The following is a 14,018-nucleotide window of genomic DNA, read 5'->3' on the forward strand; positions in this document are numbered from 1 at the left end:
TGAGGGCTGGCCCTTTCACACTGCACTTTAATTCAATTCTGCAATTTATTTGGGTGTAAGCACTGCCCGGAGTTCATGAAGCTCCTGGGAACTCTGACACACCCAAAAATGAGAAAGGCTTTGGAAATCAGATCTTTGGAGTTGGTTTATTTCATGTTTCACACTTGGAGTCTAAATTAGACTCTCCTTGGTTGTACTTTAATTTTTGATGTAATTTTACTTTCCTTTATTCATTCTGGGTTGTAATAATTTGTAATAACTTATGGGGGTATATAGTGAAAAGGGTAGGGTCACTCATGTATGCATGTGGGTAGACAACATGTTCTTAGGTGTTTATTCCTGCAATCTCAGCCTGCTTTTCATCTATGCATTTCATATAGAAATCCTGCTTATAGTTCTGCACTTATGCATGTCATATAGAAATCCTGTCTATAGTTTTGCACTTATGCATTTCATATAGAAATCCTGCTTATAGTTTTGCACTTATGCATATATAGATACCATGCCTTTGAGGTTTTGCACTCATATAGATACCATGACTATAGGCTTCTGCATTCTTGCATCGTATAGATAACCTGCCTATAGGATCTTTTAAATTCTGCATTTTGCATCTATCGTTAGGCAAACGGTTTATAGGTTTAAAATAACAAAATCGCATTATAGATACCATGCCTATAGGACTCTCGCGTTTCTATAAACGTTTTAAAATCAATCACGCCTAGAAAGCATGTCTATAAGGGTAATCAACTGAATCTGAATCAAGCCTAAAATCAACAATTTCGATACTCAACATCTGCAGAGTATATGTTTGCTTTCTTTAAAATCAGTATACTTCGCATTGCTAGATATCATGCCCATAGGTCTCACCTAGGCAAGCCATTAGGTAACTAATTAATACACCAGTCTTTAATAATCACAACCAGCGGGCAGGCCTAATTTGGACTTCTTATCTGAAAATATGTGATAAATCAGCCACGCCTTAACGTTTAAGTTTAATTAAAGACCTAATCAGTATCTGAAAGACATGCTAAAACTATATGTTCTTTATGTTTTAAGGAGGTTTGTTTGAGCCTTGTCTGCTATGTGCTTCCCCATACTTGTCATGTATGTTTTGAATGTCGCCTTAGACTTTTGTCCTTTTTAAACTCTAAAAGCTAGTTTTCCCTCCCCTTTAGGACTAGTAGTCCCTAATACCTCCAGGGCTGATAGGATTGGGACGGGTAATAGCATGCAATAAGTAATGAGACCATTCCGCGATTTAATACCTTGACGGGGTGGGTAAGGGTAGATATGGATATGATGACCACGCGATAACACCACGTGTATAAATGGTTACCGGGTGTTGTGTAGGGTGATCCGTGTTATTTACAAACCTAGGACCCCCTCCCTCTTTACTTGTTTACTTCCTTTTTCCAGAATTTTAAAGCTGTTTAGTTTTCAGTTTCTTTAACTTCTTCTTTACTTCAATCACTTGTACTTACTATGCAAAATCTCTCTTTTAATTGTCTGATTTTCAGTACTGTTTCTCCCCAAACTCCGCCTCTTTCACTTTTTTTCGAATTACTTGCATCAGTTATTTGACCCCTTCTCCTTTATTTGTGTATCTTTCTTTAATTATAAAACTACCTTCTTCCAAATTTCAGCACTCTTTAAACCTCTTCTGCTTCTTTTATTTGCAACCGTTATGTGGAAGTTACCTAGTATTTACAATGCTTGCTTGATTACTTGTTGTTTGTATTTAAAGTCACAATTGTAGAATGGCCGGGAACCACGCTAGTGGATCTTGAGGGGTGCCTAACACCTTCCCCTCGAGATAATATCAAGCCCTTACCCAACCTCTGGTTTTCTAAATCAAATTCATTTTTAGTGTCCTAATGCACTTAATCATTAGGTGGCGACTCTTCTAAATTGCAAACCCGATTCCCAAAAGGAAAAGAGTTGTCCGCCCAAATGTCATAAACCCGAGTTCGCGAGAAAAAAGGGGGCATTGACATGTACTAACTCAACAACTTCATACGAACTTATCCATGCGATCAAATCGCCAAAATAACCTCAACAACAACGAATTAAACCTCAAAATCAAAGGATTTTTCTCAAACTTCATCAAACATCAACTTTAGCAATTTAGGTCCGAATCATGTCAAACGACTGTCGATGCCCCCTTTTCCTTTTAAAAAGGCGAAATTGGGTTTACGACATTTGGGCGGACAACTCCTTTCCCTTTTGGGAATTGGGTTTTGGAGTTTGAAGAGTCGCCACCTAATGATTAAGTGCATTAGGACACTAAGAAGGGTTTGAGTTGGAAAACCAGCGTTTGGGTAAGGGCTAGAAATTATCTCGAGGGGAAGGTGTTAGGCACCCCTCAAGATCCACTAGTGTGGTTCCCGACCATGCTACAATTGTGACTTTAAAGCAAGTAAGAATACAAGACAATTTCACATAAGGACCTCGAGTAGATATGTATAATGGTTACTAAGCATGCTGAAACTTTGAATAGGTGATTTCCTAGTTATTTGAAAGAATGTCTAAGTGCAAAAAAAGGGACCAAATAATGAATATAAACAATCAGATACAAAAGTGGGCGAGCAGAAAATTTTATTTAGAAGAAGAGGACAGTGCAAAAATTAAAGGGGAAATTTGAATGACTGAAACAAAATGCAGAATTTTAAAGAACTGAAAATTGTCAATCTAAAATAATTACATAAAGGAAGGGGGTCCTAGGTTTGTAAAATACATGGATCATCCACACAACACCGGTAGCCAATCGTACGCATGGTGTTATCGCGTGATCATCATCTCCATGTCTACCCTTCCCACCCCGTTAAGGTATTGAAGCGCGGAATGGTATCGTTACTTATTGAATGCTATTACCCGTCCCGATCCTATCAGTTCCGGAGGCATTGGAACTACTAGTCCTAAAGGTAAGGGAATTGGGGCTTTTCAGAAGTTCAAGAAAGGATAAAAATCTAGGCGACAATCAAAACATATAGTCAAATAGGGGGAGCCAAACAACAATTAGGGCTTAGACAGGCCTCCTCACTTAAATGCAAATACATAGCATGACTTCAGATACTGGTTAGGTCTTTAATTAAATTAAGGCGTAGGATAGGCTTATTCATCACATATTTCTCAGATGAGGAGTCCGAATTTGCCTTGACTAGATGTAGTTATCAGAACTGACACAGTTAATCAATTACCTACTGGTTTGCCTAGGTGAAACTTATATGCAGGATATCTAACAATGTAGGAGTATACTTGTCACGACCCAATTTCCAACCCGGTCGTGATGGCGCCTCTCGTGAAGACAAGGCCAGCCAACTAACCCAAATCGTCTCAATTTAACAATTATCAAACATAAATGAATAGATAAATACAGCTTAACGACAATACTAGCCAGTGTTTACAACCCAACACAACCCGACCGGGGTGTCACAAGTCACGAGCATCTAGAGAAGTCTAAATACAACTACAGGGCCAATAATATACGGAATAAAATTTAGAACCAAAGGGAGTAATCCGGTGCCGCGAACGCTGGCGGTCACTCTGCTCAGCTACGATAGCAATACCTTCAACCAGCTCAAAACCCACTACCGGGTGAACAATACCTGCATCTGCACGTGAGGTGCAGGGAGTAAAGTGAGTACTCTAACCCAGTGAGCAATAAAAATGAATAACGGCTGAGAATATAAAATCTCACACAGGCACAGATAATGCTATCTCAAACAGTAAAATCAAGTAAACAGTAGGGACCAGCGAAACATAGCAAGAAATTCTCTTTGAAAACAATTAATAAAACAAGTATGCTCAAGTATGGTCAGTCATTGTTACCTGACCGGTCAACCATTGTTACCTGACCCAACGCGTGTTTCAGTGCCATTGTTACCACTGGTCAGCCATTGTTACCTGACTGGTCAGTCATTGTTACCTGACCAAAACACGTGTGACAGTGTCATTGTTACCACTGTCCAATTCTAAATGGGTACCCGCGCTCAATGTGGGTGTGCAGACTCCGGAGGGGCTCCTACAGCCCAAGCGCTATATCATCATAAGGCCTGAAAGCCTGTACATATCAACATGAGGCCAAAAAGCCTTCTCACAATACACTCGAGGCCTGAAAGCCTCCTCACATATCACTCGAGGCCTGAAAGCCTCCTCACTATATCACTCGAGGCCTGAAAGCCTCCTCACATCACTCGACATATCCTCACATATGGCCCTCGGCCTCCATCAGTCCAAAAATAATCATAAGCCCCTCAGGCATCAGTAAAGACAATAAATGCTTAGCTCAAACAATAGTTCAAACATCAGTTAAAACTCAAGGTTGAGTAAAAATATAGCTGAGTTCATGAAACAGTGTAATTCAAATGGACTGAGTTCAAATAATATTTCAAACAGTGAGGAAAACAGTGATGATAGTTCATAAAGAGTTCAAACAGTCGGCAATAAGCCCCAAATATGGCAATAAGCCCAAATCATAGTGAAAACAACAAGTCATTGCTAATACGCGGTAAAATATCATCCGGACTGGACCAAGTCACAGTCCCCAATAGTAAATGACCCCGCGCTCGTCATGGAACGCGTGTCTCATCTCAACATAGCACCAAGTTGTGCAAATCCGGGGTTTAAAACCCTCAGGACGTCATTCAAAATCATTACTCACCTCGAACCGGTGAAATCTCTAGCTCACGACGCCTTTGCCCCTCAAACCAACCTCCACGCGCGTCGAATCTAACCAAAACCACAAGGAATACGTCACAATAGGCTAATGAATGATAACCCAATCGAAAAGACTCGAAAAATATCAAAAATCACGAAGTTGGCAAAACCCGATCCCCGGGCCCACTTCTCGAAAAATTATGAAATTCACATCACCGGATTCCTTGTCTCGCCACGAGTCCGTACATATCAAATTTACCAAAATCGGAGTCCAATTGGCCCCTCAAATCCCTATTTTAAACTCTCTTAAGTTCAAGCCCTAAACCACCATTTTTGGCCTTTGATTCCTTGATTATTCAGTCTAAATCCATGTTTTTACACCATAAAATCGTATTCTAAGTCCAAGAATCCATACCTGATTAAAGCCCTCGAAACCCTCTTCAAAATCGCCTCAAAGCTCTCAAGGTTTGGAGTCCAAAAATGTTGTTCTTTCAAAAAAATTCGCGAAGAAGATAAATCTCACTTAACTGCTAGCCATTCCGCTTCTGCGGATATATTGCCGCTTCTGCGACTTCCGCATATGCGGTCCACGTCCGCTTGTGCGGACTTTTCACTTAAGGCACCCACCGCTTCTGCGGTCCCTAATTCGCTTCAGCGGGACCGCCTATGCGGTCAAATCTTCCGCTCCTGCGGACTCAGACAAGGTCCCATAATTCCGTTTCTGCGAGGCCTAGCTCGCTTCTACGAGACCGCACCTGCGGTCCAATAGCCGCAGGTGCGAAAACACCAGATACCAGCAATATGAAACATGCAACAACTCCAAAAACTCTCCGTTTAACCATCCGAACTCACCCCGAGGCCCCCTGGACCTCAACCAAAAGCACCAATACATCCTAAAACCTCATTCAAACTTGTTCCAATCATCAAAACACATCAAACAACGCCAAAACCACTAAATCACATCGGATTCAAGCCTAAGTTCTTCAAAAACTTCCGAAACACGCATTTGATCAAAAACCCGACCGAAACACCTCCGAATGACCTGAAATTTTGCACACACATCACAAATCACATATCGAAGCTACANGAGAGAGTTTGAGAAATGGGATAAAATCCCGTTTCTGTTCTGTTTTTGGTCTTAAATCACTTGGCAAAAATTTGCCCTTCGCGTTCGCGACACCACGGTCGCGTTCGCGATGAAGGAAACGGGCAGGCATCGCGTTCGCGAAGGGTCACTGCGAACGCGAAGAGGAAAAATCTGAGGGCTTCAAAATTGGCCTACGCGAACGCGTGGTGCCTTACGCGAACGCGTAGAAGAGGCAGACCAGGCTCCGCGAACGCGGGAGCCTTCATGCGAACGCGTTAAGGAAATGGCTGGGGTCCAGGATTTGTTGTACGCGAACGCGAGGAGTGGCTCGCGAACGCGAAGAAGGGGGAGGAGAAGCCTTCGCGAACGCGACCAGAGGGACGCGAACGCGAAGAAGGAATACCTGCTGCAGATTTTCTGCAATTTTTCTTAGACAAAAACCACCCCAATACCTATCCGAAACTCACCCGAGCCCTCGGGGCTCCAAACCAAATATGCACACTGACTCAAAAACATCATACGAACTTGCTCGAGCGATCAAATCGCCAAAATAACATCAAAATCAATGAATTGAGCCTTAAAATCCAAGAAATCTTTCCAATTTCATAAACTTCCAAATTTTCCAATTTAAGGCCGAAACACGTCAAACGACGTCCGTTTTCAACCAAACTTTACAGGAAGCGCTTAAACAACATATATGACTTGTACCGGGCGTCGGAACCAAAATACGAGCCCGATACCATTACGTTTTGATCAACTTTCATTTTCATTTTCCTTAAACATTCTCAGAAAACAATTTCACGGAAAAATTCATTTCTCGGGCCTGGGACCTCGGAATTCAATTCCGGGCATACGCCCAAGTCCCATATTTTTCTACGGACCTTCCGAGACGTCAAATCACGAGTCCGGGTCCGTTTACCCAAAATGTTGACCAAAGTCAACTTTAATCATGTTAATATCAAAATTCATCAAGTTTTTCACATAATTTATATATTTCAACAAAAAAACTTTCCGGCTACGCCCCCGGACTGCGCACGCAAATCGAGGCAACTAAAAGTGAGGTTTTCAAGGCCTCGGAAGCACGGAATGACTATGAAAACAAGTGATGACCGTTTGGGTCGTCACATTACCACTGTCTAACATTTATCCACTCTAGATGGGTACCCGCGCTCACTGTGGGGGTGCAGACTCCGGAGGGGCTCCTACAGCCCAAGCGCAATATCATCATAAGGCCTGAAAGCCTGTTCATATCAACATGAGGCCTGAAAGCCTTCTCACGATACACTCGAGGCCTGAAAGCCTCCTCACATATCACTCGAGGCCTGAAAGCCTCCTCATATATCACTCGAGGCCTGAAAGCCTCCTCACATCACTCGACATATCCTCACATATGGCCCTCGACCTCAATCAGTCCAAAAATAATCATAAGCCCCTCAGGCATCAGTAAAGAGAATAATGCTCAGCTCAAACAATAGTTCAAACATCAGTTAAAACTCAAGGTTGAGTAAAAATATAGCTGAGTTCATGAAACAGTGTAATTCAAATGGACTGAGTTCAAATAATATTTCAAATAGTGAGGAAAACAGTGATGATAGCTCACAAGGATTTTAAACAGTCGGCAATAAGCCCCAAGTATGGCAATCAGCCCAAGTCATGATAGTATCAAATAAGTTTCAGTCAAATACGCTGTTAAATCAACAATCGGGACGGACCAAGTCACAATCCCCAACGGTGATCTACCCCACGCTCGCTATCCGGCGTGCAAGTCACCTCAATATAGCACTACAGCGTGCAAATCCGGGGTTTCAAACCCTCAGGATATCATTTACAATCATTACTCACCTTGAACCGGTGAAATCTCTAGCTCACGACGCCCTTGCGCCATCAAATCGGCCTCCACGCGCGTCGAATCTAACCAAAATCAGAGCGAATACATCACAATATGCTAAGGGAGCAATACCCAATCGAAAACAATCGAAAAATATCAAGAATCTCGAAATTAGCAAAACCCGAGCCCCGGGCCCACTTCTCGAAAAATCAGAAAATTAACATCAATGGATTCCTCATCTTCTCACGGGTTCATACATACCAAGAACTCTCAAATCCGAGCTCAAATGACCCATCAAATCCCAATTTAACATCTCAAAATCCCAAGCTCTAGTTCATCAATTTTAGGCTTAATTTCCATAATTTCTAGGTTAATTTCACATATAATCATGTTTTTAACTCATAAAAGTTACCTCCAGTCAATCTCAGTCGAAACCCTCTTCAATTGCTCCCAAAAAGCTCTCAAGATGTTCAACAATGGAGGAAAATACCCTCTTCTCTGCCCAGCTCTTTTTCGCTTATGCGGTCCCGTTTCCGCTTTTGCGGGACCGCTTTTGTGACTTTTATACCGCTTCTGCGGTTTTCCACTTAAAGGCTTCGACCGCTTCTGCGGCCCAGAAATCGCACCAACGGGACCGTTTCTGCGGCCCAAACTTCCGCTTTTGCGGAAAACCCAACTCAAGCTCCAACCGCTTCTGCGGTTCCCCAATCTCATAAGCGATACCGCTTCCGCGGTCCAAATTCCGCAGAAGCGAAAACATACCAGAAGCAGCAAACTTAGCACATTAAAAATTCCAAAACTCTCCTTTTAACCATCAGAACTCACCCCGAGGCCCCCGGGACCTCAACCAAACATACCAATATGTCCTAAAACATTATTCAAACTTGTTCCAATCATAAAAACACCACGATTAACACTAAAACCATAAAATTACATCAAATCCAAGCCTATGTTCTTCAAATTCTTCCGAAACTCGCATTCGATCAAAAACCCAACCAAACCACCTCCGAATCATATGAAATTTTACACACACATCCTAGATCACCTAACAAAGCTACTGCAACTCTCGGAATTCCATTCCGACCCTCGGATCAAAATCTCACCTATCAACCGGAATTCGCCAAAATACTAACTTTGCCGATTCAAGCCTAATTCTACACCGGACCTCCAAAATCAATTCCGATCACACTCCTAAGTCACAAATCATCCCACGAAGCTAACCGAATTACCGGAAATCACATCCGAGCCCTATAACTCATAAGTCAACCTCCGGTTGACATTTTCAAACCAAGCCTTCCTTAAAGAGACTAAGTGTCTCATTTCTTATCAAAACCAATCCAAATCAACTCTAACACACCAAATACCGATAACGAAACATGAAGAAGCATAAAATGGGGGAAACGGGGCGGTAGCTCCTGAGATGACGGGTCGGGTCATCACAAAACCAAATTTTAACTAAGAGCAACAGAAATCCCAAAAAATTTGCTTGAACCTTCTTTTTAAAACAAAACCAGAAAATTTGATCCAATATTAATGAAAACAATAGAGCTGAACCTTTCAAAATATTTTTAGGGTCTGAAAATCTTATGATTGTATGTGTGAGAATGAGTGAATGGTTTTTTTTTATAGTGTATACAAAGATGGCATCTAAAAGGGAAAATTCTAACCTAAATTCTGAAATGTCAATATAGTACAGCATCTTTACAGCTGTATGTCCTTTTTCCCACCCAATTTCAGCATTTTTTACTAAGAATGGGGCAGCTGTACAAAGTGCTATAACCTTCTGATTTTTTACCTTATGTGAAACCCCATTTTACCCTTTCAATTACTAGATATTTCAATCCTAAACAATCCTGGGCCAAATTCTGATTTTATAGATCATTATGGAACCTCCTAATCATTGTTTCAAGTGTTCTTTTAATTCCCAAACTAGTCTTAAGCTTAAGGGCATTCAGGGTTTAAACCAAACAAGTCTAAATCTAATTAGTAATTTAAACAGACTCGCATAATTAACCAAAAACAAAACAGGATTCAAACAACTAACACAGCTAAAAAGTAAACAAACCAGAATTATAATGAAATTGCAAAGAAACCCTACAAACTAACCTACTCAGTTGGCAATTTAAACAATTTAATCAACTAATTTTTCTAACAGCTAACCAAATATAGACTAAACAGCTCATTAATCAACTTGAGTAACATTATTCTAATTAACTTGAACTAAACACTGAGCATAAAATAAAACAAACATAAGACAGAAATATGAAAGAAACAGAAAAATCATGCTATTTATCAAACCTAAAAGTTAACCCTATAAACTAAGTTTATGCAATTGAAATCAAACTTCAAATACTGAAATTCTAGCATGCTTTAATTAACCTACTAAACAGATTCAAATAAACAAACTAAACAGTTGGGAACAAGAGAAAACCTATGCGGCTAAGAGAAGGAAGAAGATGAAAGGGATAATCAAAAGAGAAAAGCAGAAAAGAACGGAAAAGAAATTACTAGAACTCGCTCCAAATTCGGACCAGTCAAGGACTCGGACAAGCTGCAACGGAGTGAAATGAACTTGGACGACCATTAATCGACTGTTTTTAACAAGAACAGTCGACTAATGGAAGTCTTGGGTTTAAACAAACCAGAAATTGACCGAAAATCAGAAGAATGGAAAAGCTAGGGTTTGGCTTTTAGATCTAAAATTCGAGGATTTCTAGACCTATTTGAAAGAAAAGGTTGGGATATATGGGAAGAGGAGGTAAAGATGGTTGTGGGGTGTTAATTTGGTGTAGTTTGGAGGACCTACGATTTAAAGTGTGATTTTTGGATTTGAGATTTGAGGATTTGGGCGATGATTGGGGAGAAACTGATAGTAGGATAGTGTAAAGGGGAGGCTAAGGATTGTAGAGGGTGAATTTGGGTGATTTGGTGAAGCTCCGCCGTCATATGGCGATTTTCGGGCGGCGGAGAAGGGCGTAGCCGGCGGGGGAGTGAAAGGGCGGCTAGGGTTTAGTCTCTTTGAAAGAGATGAGAGACTGAGATAGGTTTTTGGGGTTAGGGGGAGGTCTGTTCGGACAGTCTTATACAAATGGAACAATCAGTTCCCAGCCGTTAGATTCATGGTGATCAACAGCTGGGATTAAAGAGGGGTTAGTACGGGGTCGTTTTCGGGTGTGGGGAGTTGGATCACGTAGGCTGGGTTTTGGGCTTCAGTTTGGACGGATTGGGGTATAAAAGTTGGCCCAATTTCAAATTAATCCTTTTTTTCCAATTTCTTTTCTTATTTTCCCCTTTTTTTCTTTTTTTTTTCTTTTTTTAATTATAAACCTAAATTAATCTAATTTGTAAAATTAAACTAATTATCTATTATGATATTTACAAAAATTAGTTAATTCTAAATTAATGAAGAGAAAATTACTATTCTAGCATTTAAAGCTAAAAATGTGAATGAATGATATTTTTTGTGATTTTCATTTTAATAAAGTAATTAATTAACTAATTAATCCTAAAATACGAACACAAAGTCTAATGTGCAATGCATGATGTTTTTGACATTTTCTGGGCATTTTCATGATTTTAATAAAAATTAAAAGTACACAAAAATGCAAACAATTAATAAAATCCTATAAAATTGCAAATAGTTGGGAAAAAAATCCATTTCTTTAATTTTGTAGGAGTATTTTGAATAGGGCAAAAATCACATGCTCACAGTTGCCCCTCTTTGCTCGGAAACACGAAGGATTTTCGGGCAAAGATAAAATGAGCAATTACGAGCGATTTTTACCCGTTTGAAACTCCATGGGAAGCATTTTTTTTTTGGAAAAAGTCTGACCGAACCTTGCTTCGGAGGTTGCCTATATCCTTCGCTATAAAGGAATCAGGTCAATGTAGTTCTGGAAGTTTTGGTAGCTGGGACTACCGAGAAACTGTGATTTCACTGTTGTTGCTGTTGTTTCTGCTTGCTGAGCTCCTTATTACACCGAAATTAAAAATGGAAAACTAAACTATCTAAACCTATCAACTACGAGTTACAAGATTCCTATGTATAAACCTTTTGAAGCTTGATCTTGAGTCTTGGCTGGTTCTTCCTGAAGACTCAGATCTGAATCTTGATGCTCATTTGCTACAACCGCTGGTTCATTTTTCTTCAGCTTTTCGGATCAAGGATGCAAAGCTTGTGACTTCAATCATATCTTGAGCAGTCCCCATCTTTTCTCCGCTTATACACTTTGGTTCACCTCTTTTCTTTGTTCTTTTTTCTTTTATTCTGGATCGAGACTTCTTCTTTTGGTTGCCTCTAAACTTGTGCCTCAAGGTAAAAACCTGCTCAGGCACCAAAATAAACAAACGAACGAACGAAATTTTCTGCCCCAGTTTTCACTAGGAAAATTTCGTGAGTTATTGTAACAAAAATCTAAACTACTTCTTTATTGAAAACAATAAAATTAGGATTGTGTATCCTTGGGGAAAAAAGAGATTAGGGAGTGGAGACCCTATACCTAAAATGAAATCAAATGGAGATCGGAGGCCCTAAGTTGGAAAGATTACTAGGTTATGCTGGCATCAGCTAGGGAGTGGGACCTTATGTTAGAAAAGATTACCAGGTTATGCTGGCATCAGCTAGGGGGTGGGACCCTATGTTGGAAAATATTACCAGGTTATGCTGGAAAAATTATCGGGTTATGCTGGAAAAGTCATCGGGTTATGCCGAAAAAGTCCTCGGGTTATGCCGGGAAAGTCATCGGGTTATGCCAGAAAAGTCATCGGGTTATGCCGGGAGAGTTATCGGGTTATGCCGAGAATGTCAACAGGTTATGCCAGAAAAGTCATCGAATTATGCCGGAAAAGTCCTCGGGTTATGCCGGGAAAGTCATCGGGTTATGCCAGAAAGGTCCTCGGGTTATGCCGGGAAAGTCATCATGCCCCGGAGCCCAGCTACCGACCCGAGGTGCCGATCGGGAAAGTCATAAAGGGATGATATGTCGGAAAGGTCCTCGGGTTATGCCGGGAAAGTCATCGGGTTATGCCGAAAAGGTCCTCGGGTTATGCCGGGAAAGTCATCGGGTTATGCCGGAAAGGTCCTCGGGTTATGCCGGGAAAGTCATCGGGTTATGCCGGAAAGGTCCTCGGGTTTTGCTGGGAAAGTCATCGGGTTATGCCGGAATCAACTAGGGAGTGGGACCCTATGTTGGGAAAAAATTACCAGGTTATGCTGGCATAACTAGGGAGTGAGACCCTGTGTTGGAAAAGATGCAGCTAGGGATTGGAGACCTTATACTACCATGATTTTGAATTTTTATGCAGCTAGGGATTGGAGATCTTATACTACCATGATTTTGAATTTTTCTTCTTTTCTTTCTTTTCATTTCATTTCATCATCATCATTTTTTTTAATTATTTCAGAGAATGAGTAAATGCGGGAAAGAATTTTGATGGAGACTTCCCTTTGAGTTGTTGTTGCAAAGTTGTTTCTAGCCCGTGCGCAGTTTCTTTTTGGTTGCACCTGCTTCTTACAAGGTTGCTTTTGGATTGCACCTGTTTCCTATTTTTCAAACAAAGAACAATTTGTCAGCTTGAAATGGTGGTTGGTTTTGTGGACTTGATTATTTCAACCATTTGATCTCGGCCCCTTTCATCTGCAACTGGTTGTTTCTTGAATACCGATTGCATTTCTGACCCTGGAGAAACTCTGGATTTTTCAGACTTTGCCATGACGATTGGTCGGAGGGACTCACCCTTTTCGACTTTATTTTGCCTCTGTAGGCCTTTCACTTCTGACTCTCTTTTTTTTTAATTTTTAACTTCGGAGCATTGGGGAGCTTCTGGCTCCTCAAACTTGCTACAACGGCTAGTCACGTGGGACTTAACCTTTTCTAACTTTATTTCGCCTTTGTAGGCCTTTCATTTCTGGCTTCTTTCTTCCAACTTCAATTTTAGAGCATTTGGGGTACCTTGGCTTTTTTCAAATATTTGCCGAGACGATTAGCCACGTGGGACTCAACCTTTTCAACTTCCAAGAGATTTCAATTTCAGAACATCATCCACCATGGCCGGTCGAAATCGACTTGATGCCCCTGACGAGATTGGGTGCCTTATTGCACATTAGCTCGTGTCAAATGAGAACCCTGTAAAATTAGTCTTACCATCCTTTCTTTGTCTTAGTTTCGGAACAGAGTTAGACCGAAAGGGATTCAAAGAAAACAAACAATGGAATAGAGAATGAGTGTAAACAAAAAGTGTCCCTTTCAGGGAAAGGAAAGAAGGACTTATCTGGAGTGCATGCGGACTTCAATGAACATGACATGCCTATTGGACTGGATGCCTGACCCGTGTAAACCGTCCGACTCTCAGAAATTCATCACAACCTTTGCCTCAAAATTGAGAAACCTTGCCCAAGACTGTGTTGATGCCAATGGCTGCGAGGATCTCTTTTTTTCGATCAGTGAC

This window comes from Nicotiana attenuata, chromosome 11 (assembly GCF_001879085.1).
Source record: "Nicotiana attenuata strain UT chromosome 11, NIATTr2, whole genome shotgun sequence".
NCBI lineage: Eukaryota > Viridiplantae > Streptophyta > Magnoliopsida > Solanales > Solanaceae > Nicotiana > Nicotiana attenuata.